The following is a 16,463-nucleotide window of genomic DNA, read 5'->3' on the forward strand; positions in this document are numbered from 1 at the left end:
GGGAAGAGGATATGGTGGAAAACACCAAAGATCTGGATGGGTAGTTTGAACACTGGCTTTCCTTCCATTAAAGAGAATCCTTCCATCTTACATCAATAACACCATTATTTGGCATTTAACCTCTCAGTTACGACTCCATAACTGGGCATTCAGGTATTTCATAGCAATTTGCTCTATTCACTCACATACATAAAAGCTTTTGCCATGAAAGGCAAAGCCTTGTGCTCTTTTTGCAGAACTTTGAATGCAACCAGGAGCTCTGCCCATGTAAAGAATGCAGGCAGCCATTAACATTTTCTTTCATATTATTAACTTAGTTCTAATATGAAAAGATGGATATCATCTCGGAGAAAGGTGACCAAGAGTTGGAGAGGTGATTCTAGGAACAAAAACATGCAAGCCTGTGTCTAAAAAATGACAATGAGGTAAACAACATCATGCTTCTCAACAGCCTTCAGATTTTACTATTTGATTAGGACAAGTAAGAATTATGGCATTCTTAGATCTGTTACTTCACTGCTACAGTATAGTACAAATGTACACACTAGGAAATATTAATGACTCAATGCTCCACAGACCTGCATGCTTGAGATAGAGAACAAGATTCAATGCACATTTTAAACTGCTGCAATCCTGACAGTTTATCAAATATCTAAATAATTCTGAGAGTCATCTAAACACAGTACACAAGCATCTCAGGTGGTGGCAGAGTTATATAGTAGTATCCATAACTGGCAAAAAGGAGTTAGAAACTCTTCTCTCGTTGTGGAAGTCTTCCTACTAAAACACAGATATTTCTAGAAAGACAGCTTTTGATCATATTCAGTTTCTTTCAAAGTACTTATTCCATTTTTGTCTAACAATGCATATTAAAATAATTCTAAGGCTGCAAAGCCCTTACCTACAAATGGTGCCATCCCAGGATTAAAATTCCTGAATTCATCACTGTTGTGGATATGCATAAGGGGAGATTTCAATTACCTTTTTACATACAGGTCTTCTGGAAACCACTGAACTCCATTCCATGCAGAGAAAAGCAGGAATATTAATTGCCTCAATGCTTTTTGTATGGAGCTTTCACTGTAGTTTTAATGCTCAATAAACATCAAAGATTTATCTTTACTATCCAGCTGTGAAAGAAGATGCTCTTATATTCATTCGGTAGATGGAGAACAGGCCATAAAACTTAAGGCTGAAATCATTAAAAATGCAATGATTTCAGAAGCACAATATGAGTGCTCCAAGCCCTCATTTTTCAGATTACCTGTCATTTTAGGCATATGCCATGTTCAGAGCAGCTATCCCATTGATCTCAACAGCCATGGAAGCCATCCTGCAGTTCAGATCCCTGTATCTGTACCCACAAAGACTGAAAATGCAGACCATAATTAGGCTCTGCCCTCCTATTTGGGATCCCTCTCCATCTCCCAGTTACTCCTTTTCTCCTCATTATCTCCCCTGCTTTACCACAACTGTGCTCTCCTCCCCGATTCCTTTCCTGCCTCCAGTTATGTTGCTTTTGTCACATTTCCTGGGCACAGAAAGTGAGGGAATGGGTAGGACTGAACCTTTCTTCGGTCACCTCTTCTGTTATCCTAACACAAGAGATCCCACAAGCCATGACCCTCTGTGCCTGCTCTCCCTCAGATGGGCTGGTGCATGAGCCATGCAGGATGAAGGACATCCTTTACTACAAAGAACTTAGAAGTCAAAAAAGCCTCTACTGTTCAACTCTATATAGAGACTTCAAGAGTATATCTTCACCAAATTTAGCAATTTAAATAAAGCACAAAAGTACCATTGCTCTGCCACAGAGACAACTCTCCACCACAAGTTTCACATCCCTCTGTCAGTATACAGAGGCACCAGGACCTCAAAGCAGCTGTAAGCATTGGTCAAATGGACCCAGCGGCCTCCCTGAGGCCTCCCAGGCACACTCCCAGCTCCAGCCTCGGACATGTGCATTCAGAGAGGAGATGGTGGGGGGTACTGAGATTTTTTTAAACCACTCACAGCAAATACTTCTATCTCCAAGTGTAAGGTGAGAAATGTTGCAGGACATTCACCTTCATAGTGTGGGACAGGCGTGGGATGGGAGATTTAGCCCAGATGAAGGCTTATTTCACAGCACAAAAAGGCATTTTTGGTTTAGAGTTAATGAGTGGAAACTTACACTCAGAGTACAGTGCATCTAATGTGTTTTAAACAGTGGCCAATTTCTTCTTAACCTGGTTGTCTTTCACAGCACTACTGTCCCAAACTCAGGACAACAGCACTCAGTGTGACTTGGCAGCTCCTGAGATGCATGGAACTGTCATGGGCAGGTAAAAGATTAATGGGATGGGCTCTCTCTTGATTGATGAATCTGTGACCTTGAGCAACCAGAGCACTTGCACCAAGTATATCTGCCATGTGAGACAGACAAAATGAAAGAGGCTCATGTTACACTCTCAGATCTCATTAAGCACCCAGACCAGAAACACCGATACTGGCACTGGCCATCTGCTCTGCTGTTTGCCTGGTTACAGGTCTGATAACACTTTCAGGGAGCAAAAGTTAATCAGACGTACAGATGAGCAATAGCACTGCTGCACAGGAAATTCAGTGGAACATAACAGTTTCTAAAAAAAACCCCACATACCTGTTTTTACTTCATTCTGCTCTTTCAAACCACACAAGCTGTCGGTTAAAAAAAATGTTGACATAAAAGGCTGTAACTTTAAGCTCTTCAAATATTGCTGGTTTTTTATAAATAACCTGTAAAATCATAATAAAGTTCACGAACTTGAAATCTGCCAAATTGCTATGATCTCCTGTTAATCTATATAGAATTATTTTTAATTGCTTTTAAATTATTTTCTCTAATGCTCTCATTTTTTTTATCTCAGTTATTTGATAATTACAGTATTTTCTGCCATTGGCTCTCCACTTGCAGCGTTGCAGGCCTTTGTCAGTAGACCTTTCCATGTTTAATGTACTATTACCCCAGCATCCATCCCTGAGGAATGAAGGTTCCCTGCAAGCATTTTTCAAGAGACTTCTGATCAACTGAATTTTCTTTGCTGAGCAGCAATTCCTGGAAAATCCTGCATCATATTCAAAGACTTTCCTACTGCTTTTGGAGAATTTGCTCTGGGCAAAATGATATAGTCTATTGAGGCCATATCTGACCCAGAAAGTATTAACCGAAGAATGTGCAGGACAGCTGCTTATCAGAAAGAAAAGACATGCAGTGCAGGAGAATGACATGTAGAGCTACTCGAGTCAGTTCTGAATGACTGTCAGCTCTCCAGAGCCAGCCAACACGGGGAAGCAGATACGGCATTCTGCCAGAGCCCGTGTGCATCCGTAATGGAGCAGGCTCGGATATCTTAGCGCAGGACTGCACCATGTGGAGAGGAGATAGTTTATCATCCAAGAGCATTTCAGATATATGATATGATAAGGCTGAACAGAAATCTGAAGTATAAGCAGGATTATTTTCAACCAAGTGTCAACCTTTCCATGGAGGATGTTCTGTGAGCAGGTTTGGTCAGCAGCATGCCAGGGTCATGTTTTCCAAAGCACTGGCCTCCACAGATGGGGGTGGTGTTCCTCAGAAGCTGGACCTGGTACCATCCTCTCTCACACTGAGTTAAAAGAGAATGCTTCGCTGCACAACAGTGTGAGTGCCATTTATTTCCAGCTACACAACCAGTTATACCTAAATAGAGGCCTCAATTCCTATTCAGCTTTCCCAGATCATAAACAGGGTTCTGGGACAGTTCTGGATATCTGGGACAGTGTCTTTGTCTTCACTATTCCTTTGGATGAAGTGGTGTGCACCAAGTGCTCATTTGATGCAGCATCATTTTTACTCTCTGAAAAACTGACAAAATCCTTAATTTGGAAGTCATTATTTAGGCATTTTGCTAGTATTACAGCATGGATGGCACTTCCCCACCATCATTTCACTTGGCATCCCTCATCATAAAGTCTTGTTGTGCAGGGCCAGTAATATCTAGTACAGTAATATCTAGTACACTTAATGAGAACGTACTTTATTTTTCTAAATATCTTGGTTTGCATCCAATAATCAGTTCATGAGAAAATTACGTGAGGTGCAACCTGAATTTCAAAAAGGTGCTGCTGGCAATTCTGGGGGACATTTCACAGTAAACATTGTTCCTGAGTGTGTCACAGTGAAGGATCCGAGGTACTGGTTTCCCATTAAAGACACAAACATCGAAGACATGTTGTCTTCCCTAAAAAGCATTTGGCCTATCACCCGCACCGTGTCTGAGCCCATCCACTTCAAGGCTGAGTTCCCCACTTGGGCCTTTGCAGGAGAATTTAAAAGTTCTTTTCCAAACAAGTGATTATTCCCATTCGCCTTGCTCGGGTTCCTGCTAGGAGCCCCTTCCCTGCCATACACCACTTGCACGGCTTTCGAGCCTTACCCCGCAGCCCACTCGTTACTTTCACCCGCTTTCCCCCCGCCGCGTTCCTGCGGCCGTACCCCCAAACACGCTCCAAACTCCTCCCTCCGCATCCCCCGCGGCCCCCCGGCCCTGCCGCCCCCTCGCCGGCCTCCCTCCGCCGAGCGTGCGCGCAGTGCGGGCGGCCTGGGCAGGTGGGGCGGAGAGCGGAGCGGAGAGGAGGACGAGGAGGAGGAGGAGAGGAAGGAGGAGGAGGAGGAGGAGGCGGAGGCGGAGGAGGGGGGCCGGCCCGCCCGCAGCCGCCGCCGCCGCCAGCGCCGCCATGATGCTTGTTTGCTTTCAATGAGTGTGAGGAGGAGGCGGGGGGGAGCCGCTCTCCCGTCCGGCCCGCGGCAGGAAACAAAGAGCCAGGCAGGCGGCGGAGCGAGGGCGGCGGGGGGACGGGGATGCTGCAGCCACAGGTAGGGGCGGCCCCGGCGCCCGGCCCGGAGCGGGGGGCTCTGCCCGGGGGGGGGGAGGCAGCGCTGCGGGAGGAGTGCGCTGAGGGGGGGGACCGGCGGTAGCACGGCGAGGGGGGACCCCCGGGCTCGGCGGGGAGAAGCCCCCGCGCCGCGTCGTTTGGGGGTGTCGGGGGGGCCGAGGCCCCTCTGAGCGTGGGGGGGTCCGGCGGGGGGGGTGCTGGGCCTGGGCAGTCGCTGCTGCGAGGACGCCCGGGGGAGGCTCCGCGGCCGGGGAGGCGGCGAGGAAAGGCGGCTTTCGAAGCGGGGGCGGCGGGGAGGGGGCTCGGCACCCCCGGGCCGAGCCCCGCGAGCGCCCACCGGCGAGCGGGAGGCAGGGACGGAGCCTGGGAGGGAGCCGGGCCGGGCGGCGCCGCGCAGGAGCCCGGCTGTTTGCATCGGAGAGGCAATTAAGATAAATTAGTATAATGGCATCTGGAAACCTGAAGTTGGTTTTTTTTGTTGTTGTTATTATTATTGGTGTTGGTAGGTTTTGTTGTTTTTGTTGGTTTTTTTTTTTTTTCCCCTCACTGTGCAATTGAGTTTAAAATAATTAAACAAAAGGCCGAGGGAAATGACATCAGTCGGGGGAACTGCCCGTCCACCCTCCACGCACGGCGACCCGCGCCGCTGCCTCCCCGGAGGCCGATCCGCCTGGCTGGGCGCGCAGCGAGGGGCGGCAGCGCTGCCTGTCAGCGGAGCGCTTCTCCTGCTCCGGAAGGAGCCGCGGCAGCCGCCCGCCCTCGCGTCCCTCCCCGCCCCGCCGGCAGCGGGAGCCGCGGCCGCGCTGGCGCCGGGGCCGGAGCGCCGCTCGCTCGTTCCGGCGGAGGGAGCGGCGGGGCGGGCGGGGGCCCTGAGTGGCAGCGGCGGCGGCCAATGCGGAGCCGCGGGGGCCGTGAGTGACAGCGGCGGCGGCCAATGGGGAGGCGCGGGGGGCGGGCGCGCGAGGCCGCGGGACAGGCGCATGCAGGGATAAACAGAGGGAATTGGGGCGGGGGGCGGCGGCGCCGGGGCCGGGATCGCGATCGCGGCGGCCCGGCCGTCGTGCCGTAACCGGGCGGGGCCCGAGCGGGGTCACTGCCCGCTAGGGCATGGGGAATGAGCGCCTGGGCTGCCTGCGGAACCGCATCGTGCGGGGGAGCGGGCGGTGGGCAGCTCCCGCACCCCCCGGTCCGTCCTGGGGCTCACAGGACAGCCTTTCCTCCTCCAGAATTTTATGGAGAGCGATAAGCCTGGGATCAGACAAGGCTTTATCAAAGGAGTTATCTAATGCACTTGTCTGTGTCTTGGTATCTATGGTGAACACGTATTTTATCAGCATTTTTTCCACAAACATTAAAAATTCATACGAAACCTACAAGGTTGTAGTCCTAGGTTGGACTCGATGATCTTAGAGGCCTTCTTCAATCTGATTCTGTATGGCTTTGCTTTGTGTCATGTAAGAACTATATTCAAAACAAATGCAGTAAGCTAAAGATTGTCTTGGGTTTTTCTCTTTGTTTTGTTTTGGGTTTTTTTTGTTTGTTTGTTTGTTTTTTAATACAGCCATCTGTATTTGCACAAACGCATAGAAAATTGTATCACTGAAAATAGGACTTCATGGATGGGTATTTCCTTTGTAACTAGAGTAGCAGATTGCCTGTTTTTTCATTTGATTTCTGGGCCTTATTTTCATAATCTAGATTTCGGCACAGTGGGTAACTAATTCAAAATCCAAGGGATTAAGAAATACCTGTGGTATTTGTCTAGCTTAAATACAAAGATGTGCAAGTGTTGACTGGTAATTGTATTGTATCTCGCATTTCTTTTCATTCTAGAGCAGGTCTCGTAATTGGGAATTTATCAACATTTCCACTGGGGTAATTTTACAGGATTATCCGCCCTCTGTTCTTCCTGCTGGTTCATCTGGACTCTGTGGAGTTTGCTGCTAGCAATGAAGCCTTCTGTGGGGGTTTATTCATGCTATTACTGAAATGGAGCCCTTCGCGTTTGGATTAACTCTTTGTTCACTTTTCACCTGAATCGCTTGGATTAGCCCATGTTTAAAAAGGATCCTACCATGCACCTCTTTCCTGTTTGCATTCTGAAGTTGAACTCTGAATACAGTCTCATGCTCAGGCTGTTTACTGTGCTTGAATTTTAGAGGAAGAATTGAAATATAAAGATAGATGAAACTGTAATACCACAGGGGCAGGTAAATGCATTTGACATTTTATACATGAAGACTTGAAAACATGTTATGAAGGGTCACAAATTGAATGAGCATGGTACCTTTTCAAGATAGGGCTGTACTAGATATTAGGAAGACATTCTTTTAACCAAGTGCAATGTTTGTCTTCAAAATGGTTCCAAGACTGAGCAAACTAAAAATTCTTTCCCAACATATGAACAAAAGAATCTATATTTGAAAATGTGGCTGTATAAACAAAAATGGTTGTGTTACTCTGTTACCAAAAAACTTAAATATTGGTGTTCGTAGCACACTGTGCCATGCTGTTTGGCTCACCACTGTGCTGGGAGTCCATGTGGTGAACCAGAATTCTTCCATCCACTTGTGCAGTCCCTGTTGTAGAGGCCCTGGTTCTGTTTGCTAACAGCCTGTTGAATTTTAAATTATTATATTTTTTTTGTCACGTCCTTTTGGCTGTACACTTGTGTATGTGCAGTCTGGGCATTATATCCCAGTCTCAAACAGGGCCACATTAGGCCAAGATGCTACACAGAAATCTTTAGGAATGAGGATGCCTTTCAGTCTTCAGAACTGATGGGATTGTACAAGAATTGACACTTATTTCTATAGGGGTTTTATTTTCAGGAAATATATGTAGTATTGAAAGATTAAAGTTGTGTACATTGGACTTTAAAAATCTGCCAGTGACCTTAAAACACCACAAGAATATGCTCCACAGAGCCAACCACCAGATTTTAGTTCTAGTTGCATGAGGCAGAGGTTGAGCCGTACCCAGTTGCATACAAAGTATCTGGGGTTTTCAATCCATATATTGAGGTTTTACACTGCTTCCCATGTCAAAACACTGACATTACTGATTCCAGTCTAAATTTAGCCTTCTCCATGGTGTAATTTTGAAAGCTTTATGCATAAATTGCTCAAGCTGAGTCACTGCAGGGTTTCATCTGTTTTGTTCCTTCTGAAGTGTTGGTGTTTCACACTTGGAAGTGTGATTATTGTACAATAGCCTGCAAGATTATTAGCATTGTGTTAAGTGACATAATTTATGTTCTTACATTGAAATTGGGCTGTACAAGTCCACTCAACAAGGGAGTCTTGGCATAAGCTTGGGGACCTGCACTCTCAGTTTCTACATGGAGCAATTTCTGCAGCTGACATCTTTAAGAGTTTACAAATGCTTAGGCAGGTTCCAAAGAAAAAGCTGTTTAAATGCTTAACATGTACTTTTAGCTGCTAATTGTGCTTCCAAGATGGTGCTTGTTTAAAAAAAAAGATTGGCAACAACTCAGTTTTTCCTTTTGTAAGACTGCAACATGAATCCTTTCATTAATGCCTTGGAGGCCTTTTTTTCTAGTGTATGAATCAAGGAGGGACTAGGAGTTAATATATACAGTTGTTTATTTTAGAACTAAAATACTTGCTGTTAGGATTCCAATTTATGCTGCAATGGAGATCTGCAGGAAGAGATTGATTTGACTTTAGATTTTTTTAGACTGGGAATGCTGTTAGTTGTTCTGTGGAGGCTGCCAACTCGACACTGTGATCACAGCCTGGATATTTGGATGGCTCTTTTATGCATCTTAGTTCATGTTCCTGGTATGCAGCCTTTATTCTGCAAGTGAAGGGGCTCCCTACCTGAAGACCTTCCTAAAGTTTTTGTTCCATTTTATAAGACCAGTATCTCAAAAGCATCCTTTGAGCTTCCCCCTTTCCTTAGCAAGGCAGCAGTTTCAATTGGAAGTCTGTGGTTTTCCAGAACATGCTGAGGCAATTTGAGTGATGGATCCTGTCATGAAGGTGCAGCATCTTGGTTAGGAGACCAAGATGCAGTCGTGGTTAGGAGACCAGGAATATACAATAATGTCATATCCTGCATGTTACAAATAATATGCAGCTTTATTGCTTGAGCTATTTTGGAGTGTATTGATGGGTGAGATGTGGATCCTGCACATTGATCTGACTTAAATACCTCTCCACAAAAGTGTCTCCCTGCATAAATCAGTTTGCAAAGTCAGGGATCAGAAAAAAAACTTGCTTCAGAGACAGATCTTTCATGTGATATTTGCAGCAAAGGCCACATTTACCCAACACCTACAAAGACAGAAGGCTTGAAACTAAACTAAAACACCACCAGGGTTGGCCATGCACCATCTGATGTGTATCACCTGTCAGAGCAAGGAAATGGCATCATAATGGCTAAATATAAAAAGTATTGGGGAATTTTATGCCACACTTACCATTAATACTTCTAAATATTGTTTTAAAGAAGTTTTAACAGTTGCTCACCCAACAGAGGAGCTTTGTCTGACAAAGCAAAGGTCCTGTGGGTTAAGAGGAATTTCAGTGCAGCATTAATCACAATTCATCTTCAGAGTACTTTCAGGAATGAGAGCTTTTAGGAACAAGTAATAAGGGTGAAGAATAATTAAAACTAGTAAAGAATCCTGTTTTGATGAGGAGCATGATGAAAGATCCACCTCTGGAGATTTGCAATAGCCAGTCGTGGCATAGGGAGCAGTGGACTAGATCACCTCATGGTTTCTTCTGATTTAGTAGGTCAGGACTTCTCTTTAGTGGCAGAATTTGGAAAGCTGCTACTTTGGTTGCTCATCATTCATGTCATTACAACTGTTGCCAGAGTAATGCTCAAAACCAGCCAGTGATGTGGCTGAGCAGTGATACTTCATTATTAAAAACAACCCAACCCCCACAACCTCTAAACCCCATTTTCTTAGCTGAGTGTCATTCTTGGTTTTCAGTATTGTTTTGCAAACAGCTGCATCAACAAAACTGAGAGAGGTGATGCAGTGGAACATGGGGACAGGAAAGAAGTCTTGAGTTGGCTTTGTTGCACAAGAGCGTGGTTGTGGAAAAACATTTTTAGGCTTGAAGTAAATTTGAAGTAAAACCAATCTGTGAATAATTTGCTTGCTGTCAGGATGTGGGTAGATGGGTAGAGCATCCACTGTGCAATGACTTCTGTAACATCCTGACCTTCAGTTAGTTTAGCAACACTAATACTAACAAGCATTTAGGTATCTTGAAATTGTGTTCAAGGAAGGCAGAGATTTTTGGATTTAGATACTGACATCTCTTGTCAAGTTCTAGTTCAGTTCTATAGCAGGAATGCTGAGAATGAGCTCATGTCCAAATTTCATTTAAAGTAGCTGAGTTCTCTGTTACTCCTTAGCTCTGTTATAAGACTAAGAAATAGTGTTTTGTGTGGTGGCTTTTGGTTTTCCCCCATGGAGCAACAAAAACATGGTAAATATTCTGCAGACACATAAAGGAAAATGTGGTAAGGAACGTGTTGGTGCATGTGCCAGTATTTGCAATAGCTCACTGAGTTGGACCAAGATGAGAAATTTTACACTAGGTCCCCTAAACAAGAATCAGTGTTCCATGTGTTGTGAAGAATCATAACTAAATTGTCAAATATGATTGGATACAGCCAGTGGAGTGGGAGTTGGTATTATATTAATGTTTTGGAGTGTAAGACTATTCTCAGCTTTCTAGAGGCATTTGTAGATGAAGCTTTTAAGCCTTGGTCTTTCTGCCTACATTTATAAAATCTGAAGTTAAATGTTTTACAACACAGGTCTTCCTTTTTAAAGCTGGTCTTTTCGGTTCTATCTGACTTGTACACTATACAATTCTGTAATGCAATGCAATTTATTTAATTTCTTAAAGTAATTAGTGAACCTGACATCTCTTTAATATATTGGCGTTTCAGAATACACTAACAGAATGTGCAAAAAGCTGAATGCTGTGCAGTACTCATTAGTACTAGCCAATGTGGTTCCAGGGGTACCAGTTAAGGTCAGGCTTTGCTTTGCAATTTGGTTTTGTGTTAGTGTTTGTTTTGTATACAGCAGCCTTTTACTATAGTCATAATTAGATACAATTTCTGATAATTAAGAACTATTCTAATCATCTGGGCCATGTTTGCAACACTGAGAACATTTGGACATCGTATTTCTAATGATTATATGTTGTGCAGGGTAAGGGGTGGGAATTTGAGAGTTTTTTATCATGGGTCTGATAGAACAGGTCTGTCTAGAAGATGGAGGAGTCAAGGACCTTTGTCCTCAATTGTGCCTTTTTTTACTCTGACCATTTTAGACTTCTCTTCTGAACCTAAAATAGTTTTTATAGCAGCTGAACATGGAAGTGGCAATTAGGCAATTCTTTGCATTAGTGAAGTGATGGTAAACAAGTTTTTTCACACTGTGCAAGGTTTAGAGGATTACACGTACACCATTAAAACACAGGGCTGCACATCGCTTATCTGTGGGAAATTGTAATAGGCAGGGGTTGGGTAGAAAAAGTAGAAGTTGGGAAAATGACATCCTCCCTATGCCTGCCACTGCCAGCTGGAGCCAGCCAGTTTGCATTTCCATAAACAAGTAGTTATGAAGGACAAAGAAACCTTAATTAAATTTGAAATACCTGCAGGTCAAAATTTAATATGCTCTTTTTAAAAATATGAAATGACTGAGTTTTGAACTTAACAAAATTTAAAGCCTGTTCTAGTCAGTGCTCTCTAGTCTAATAGAGTCTTCCTGATTTGAAGACAGCCAAGTAAATCCTTTGACATTTATGGCCCAGTTTATCTGAACCAGGATGCTTTGCTTGAGTTTTAGGAGGGTTACGGTTCGTTTTAGTCAGCTTTGGCTAGATTAAGGGGTTTGCTGAACTTTAACAGCTTTATAGATTTTTAAAAGAATATTAAAGCATTTTGTCAGCTTTTGAGTTTTCTCTAGTAGAACTTGTATATGCAAATTCAAATAACTCATCTGATTAATAATATTACAGATACACTTATATGAATTAATGGATATTGACTTAATCAGTATCTTGTATTTATTATTACACATGTTCACATGCATGTTCACATCCACAGCATTATCTTAAGTCTGAAAAACGGAAGGGTAACTCGTAGGTTTGTATTGGCAGTCATGTAAAATTACAGTTTTAGAAGTCCTCAGAATAGGATGGAGAAGCATTACATCCCCGATGAAGCCATTAAATCTTAATATGCTAACAGACACTAAAATGTGATCTTAAGGAGTGAAAAAATACTTGGAATGAATCAATTGACTTCATGTTGACTCAGCAGCTTTTTTTATAATTTTAATTTAGATTATTCCAACATTAAGCTATAAATTGGGTTAAAGGGATCTTGACACCTTCCCACATGTTATAGTTGAGTCTTTTGGAGGGGTGGGGGGGAGTGTTTCAGTTGTCCTTGTGCTGCTGCAGTTCTGCCTGTGCCCACAGCTGGTCCATGCCATCCCTCCCCACACTAGGCAAAAGGAAATTTTTAACTTACAACATGTGTTCTGAAATATTCAGGTGTTGGCCTTTAGCTGATTTCCCAATCGGATTTTTCCTAGCCTTATTTTTTCAATACCAAATACTGTAAAAAAAATTACTTGAACAGCTTTTTTCAAATAAAATGCCAAGAGTGTTTGTACTAGTCCACAAATAATAGGTGTTTACACAACAGACTTGATATTTGCCTTGAAGTAGCATACTAGTAGGGAAAAATAAATATGTGGTTTCTTGCAACACTGGTGTTTTCTTTGTATATATTTCAATAGAGGGATATGGTTCATGCCTACGAAGTTAAATGTAAGGTTTTATTTCAATAGATGTGCAAGTCCTTAAATTTCTGTTTATATTTGTGATTTTAGTTCTAATGTACTGTAGTATGGATTTCTCAATTCTGAGGCAGATTTAATTATTTCAGGTTTTTTTTTTTCTTTGGGTGATGGCTCACACCTGCTTTTCCTGAACTGTGGTTTATCTGCTTGTGTATTGTAGCAAAATATATTTTGCAGATATGTTGCAATACATTGTAGTAAAATACATTTTGTATAAAAAATGTGTTAAATTTGTGTAACATAAATATATATTGTATACTATATTGTAACAAACTATGCAATATGTAGCAAGTTATGTTTCTTAGCAGATTGCAAGTGGTTTTCCATATTATGGTGTATACTTGCTAGTAGTTGGGAAGTACAAAACTACAGGCACATATTAAGATTTATTTTCAAAAAACCAAAGTTTCTATTTAGTATGTTTTGAATAAGACATTTATAAAAATAAGATAATGAAATTTATTAGGCTTTGTAAGAACAGTATCCGGATACAGAAAAAAACATCCAATTCTCTAGTTTTATGTCTTAGGTGGGTGGGGTGATGTCAAATAATTTAAAATAAGAATTTAGCTGAAACACATTAAATGTACTTCACAGGGCACTTGAGGTTTAGCTGGGATGCATTGGGTATTTGTTTCCTTTCCTCATCATGGTATCTTGCCCATGAATATTTTTCCATCAGTTTTTGGTATTGACATCACTCTCGAATTTGTTGCCCAGGCATGGAACAGGCTGAGGATAAATTCAGTTATTGACTCAACTCATCAAGTCAAGTGTGTAAATTCTGCAGGGACTGACCTTTATCATAAACCCTGTTCAAGCCACTGTGGCTTTTCTGTGAGGACGTGCCAGATGTTGCACCTTGTCATCCTGGCCAGGGACAGTGTTGTTGCTTATTTGCTTGTACTTCAAGCAGAAATGTAATTAAGTTCCCATAGAAATTCATGACTTGCTGAGTAAAGCGCCACCAGTGACAGGACAGGGAAAGCAGCAAGCTTGATTCATGTTAGAAAAGCACTTTTTAAACAAGGGGTAGTGAGTCTTTGAGTAGGAAAGGGCAAATCTGCAGTTTTACAGTAGGACTGAAATACAGCACTATGAAATTATCTTAAAGATTTTTCTTCCAAAGTACAGTAGTTGTCTTTTAGAGGTACTTCTGTTCCCTTTGGAGAAGGTCACTGTTTGTTTGGAGATGAAAGCAGATATTCCTGTTAATTCTAGTAAAGCTCAACAGTAGAAATTAACCCTTTCAATACAGCTTAACACATCTAATCAGCCTATACATTGCTAGACCTGCTACAGCCTTAAGTTATCTAAAATGCAATGTACTTTGCCTTCAGTTAGAATTTCAGACTTTGTTCAGTGTTACTGTTTAACTGGGCGAGGGTAGCTGGAAGCAAGAGTTTGCTTCCTGCTGTGGAAGAAGAGATTTTGTGTCAGTATGGCCAGAAGTGCCATTATGGTGGTGTCCTGATTTCAACAGCTGCAAATGCACACATGCATTCCTGCTGTACAGGAATAATAATAACACAGGAATCTAGTCTCCCTCAAGTATATGTATTTTTTCTTTTCCCCCCCTTAACCAGTTTAATTCTCTTCACCAGCTCCTTTGTTATCAGAGAAAAGTCTGTGCTGATGCAAGAGTGAAGTGGAAATACAGGGTCCTGGGGAGGAGGAACTGCAGCAGGACCAGCTTAGTTCTGCTTCATGCAAGTGGTAGAGGGTGTGGAAGATCCTAAATTAACTTTGAATTCAAAACAGACCAGACAATTTAAGAAACATTTATATTTGTGGGGAAGGTCGTTGGAACCCTTTTTTAAATGAAACTTTGGATTGCATGGAAAAGAGCTTTAGGGTTAAAGGCACAAGGTTACAAAAGAATGGTCTGGAGTGAGCTTCCAGTTGAGGGTTTGGAGAGAGAAAGGGGAAAAAAAGTCTCTCATATGTGCTATTGTTTTCTTATGAAATCTTTGAGCAATTTAATAGATTGCTTTCTATCCTGCTACTTTTCAGCAGCTGAGAAATAATTTATTTGGCAAGTAATACTACCCTGCATCAACAAATGGAAAATATTGTCCAATTGTCTTGTTACTTCTTACTTTATTAGATCTAGACTTGCATTGTTTTTTCACTGTTTTTAATTAAAGTAGCAAAAAGTTTGAGTAATTCTGCACTTGATCAGGTGTGGTGCTATTTTGTTTACTTTTCTGTCCTGGCTATCTCCTGATCTGCATTAGTGTGTCAGTGACAAGTAAAATCAAATAAAGGGGAAGGAGGGGAAGTCAAAAGAAGTCACTGAAATGTCTTAGGAAGTTTCAGAAGCAGAGCTGTAATGCTTCAGCATTGTGATTGAAGTATTTCTAAAGGTACTCCCAGGTTTCCAAATGGGTTTTATAGATAGTTCATAGTAAGTATGGAAATAGTTATTTCGGAATAGTTGTTTGGATCAGTTTAAATTATGTCTGAACACTGTGTTGCTCTTACTTGTTCATAATTTTCTATACAGTTTTAGAATTCAAGTTTCCCTAATCTTAAGATGATATTTTAGGGGCAAACTTGATATCTACATCCATAGTAATAGTATAAAAGATTGTATTTGGCCTACAGGAGTTGTCCAATACGTTTAGTTTTGAAATCGAGTTAATTTGTCATGGTATTGTAGAAAGCATTTCAGGAAATGAAGAATTGCTGTAGTATTGGGATGCTTAAAAAAAACCCAAAACCTTAATCTCAAAGTATCTGCTCACCTACTTATTTTGTTTAAATCTTCCTCCTCGCTATCTTCCAATTTCATGAAAATGACAGAAGAGTAGAACAAAGTTGAAAAAAGTCGTCATCTTTTCTGCCTGTCCCTCAGAGAAGACTCATTTCTCCATTTTGAAGACATTATTTATTGGTAGTTTCCATAGTCACCTGGAGCATTAACTACATCATAGTCCAGCTTCCACTTTGCACAAGTCCATAGCCGAGGACATTTAACCATTCCAAATGTCTTGTCAGGCAGTGAGCTGAACTCCCTTTGTTCTTCTACAGCGAGCAGCATATCTAACCCAGCTTGGCCTCCAGGAAGTCCTTTTCTAGGCCACCAGCTCCTGCTGACATGGTGCCCTCCATGGCCCTGATGCTGTGGCTGGGGGGGCACCTCAGGAGCTCATGGTGCTGGCGATGGCACTGTCACTGTCCAGGGCAGTCCCAGCCCCAGCGCCCAGCCTGGCTGTGCATGGCCTGCCTGCAGTCATGGCTGCCACCTGGAGAGGCAGGCAGCAATCGGGGCAGCTGCAGCTCGACCTGGGAACATTTGGCTTTGTCTCCAGTGGTCTGTTCTGAGAGAAGCCTGAGCCAGAGCTCCACACCCACCTGCTGCAGTAGCCAGCTCTCTTCCAGCAGGTTGCCCTCCCTTGACATAACAATCTTCAGGTTTTTCCTTCTCTTCCTGGTCCCTGTCACCCTTCCCTGGAGGGGCTGTTGGTCCCTGCTGCCCCTCACCCTGTCCCAATGCCAATATCTCAGCACCCCCTACAAACAAGGGCTTAAGGCAGCGTCTGCACTGGAGGCTTGAGCTCTAATTCCCTGTGTCAGACCTGTGCACTGTTGCATGGCTCAGTTTCTTTGGGGTAAGGGATGTTAATTCTGTATAGGGACTGAGTGACCCACAGTGGGAGTGGGCAGCCACACTCAGTACAGCTCTCAA

General features: G+C 43.0%; 1 protein-coding gene across 3 annotated transcripts in view; it reads left to right on the forward strand.

The window, feature by feature from the left end:
• Positions 1-4,769: 4,769 nt before the first annotated feature.
• CNOT6 (CCR4-NOT transcription complex subunit 6) overlaps positions 4,770-16,463 on the forward strand; it is a 32,581-nt gene continuing 20,887 nt past the window's right edge. For 2 of the 3 annotated variants that reach the window (XM_053956553.1, XM_053956555.1), the window contains exon 1: positions 4,770-4,879. The gene's annotated coding sequence lies outside the window, so the exon portion shown is untranslated. Of the gene's footprint in view, positions 4,880-6,732; positions 7,110-16,463 lie in introns of all 3 variants that reach the window. The other variant, XM_053956554.1, reaches the window with a different exon arrangement.

The sequence above is a fragment of the Vidua chalybeata genome, chromosome 15 (assembly GCF_026979565.1).
Source record: "Vidua chalybeata isolate OUT-0048 chromosome 15, bVidCha1 merged haplotype, whole genome shotgun sequence".
Taxonomy (NCBI): Eukaryota; Metazoa; Chordata; class Aves; order Passeriformes; family Viduidae; genus Vidua; species Vidua chalybeata.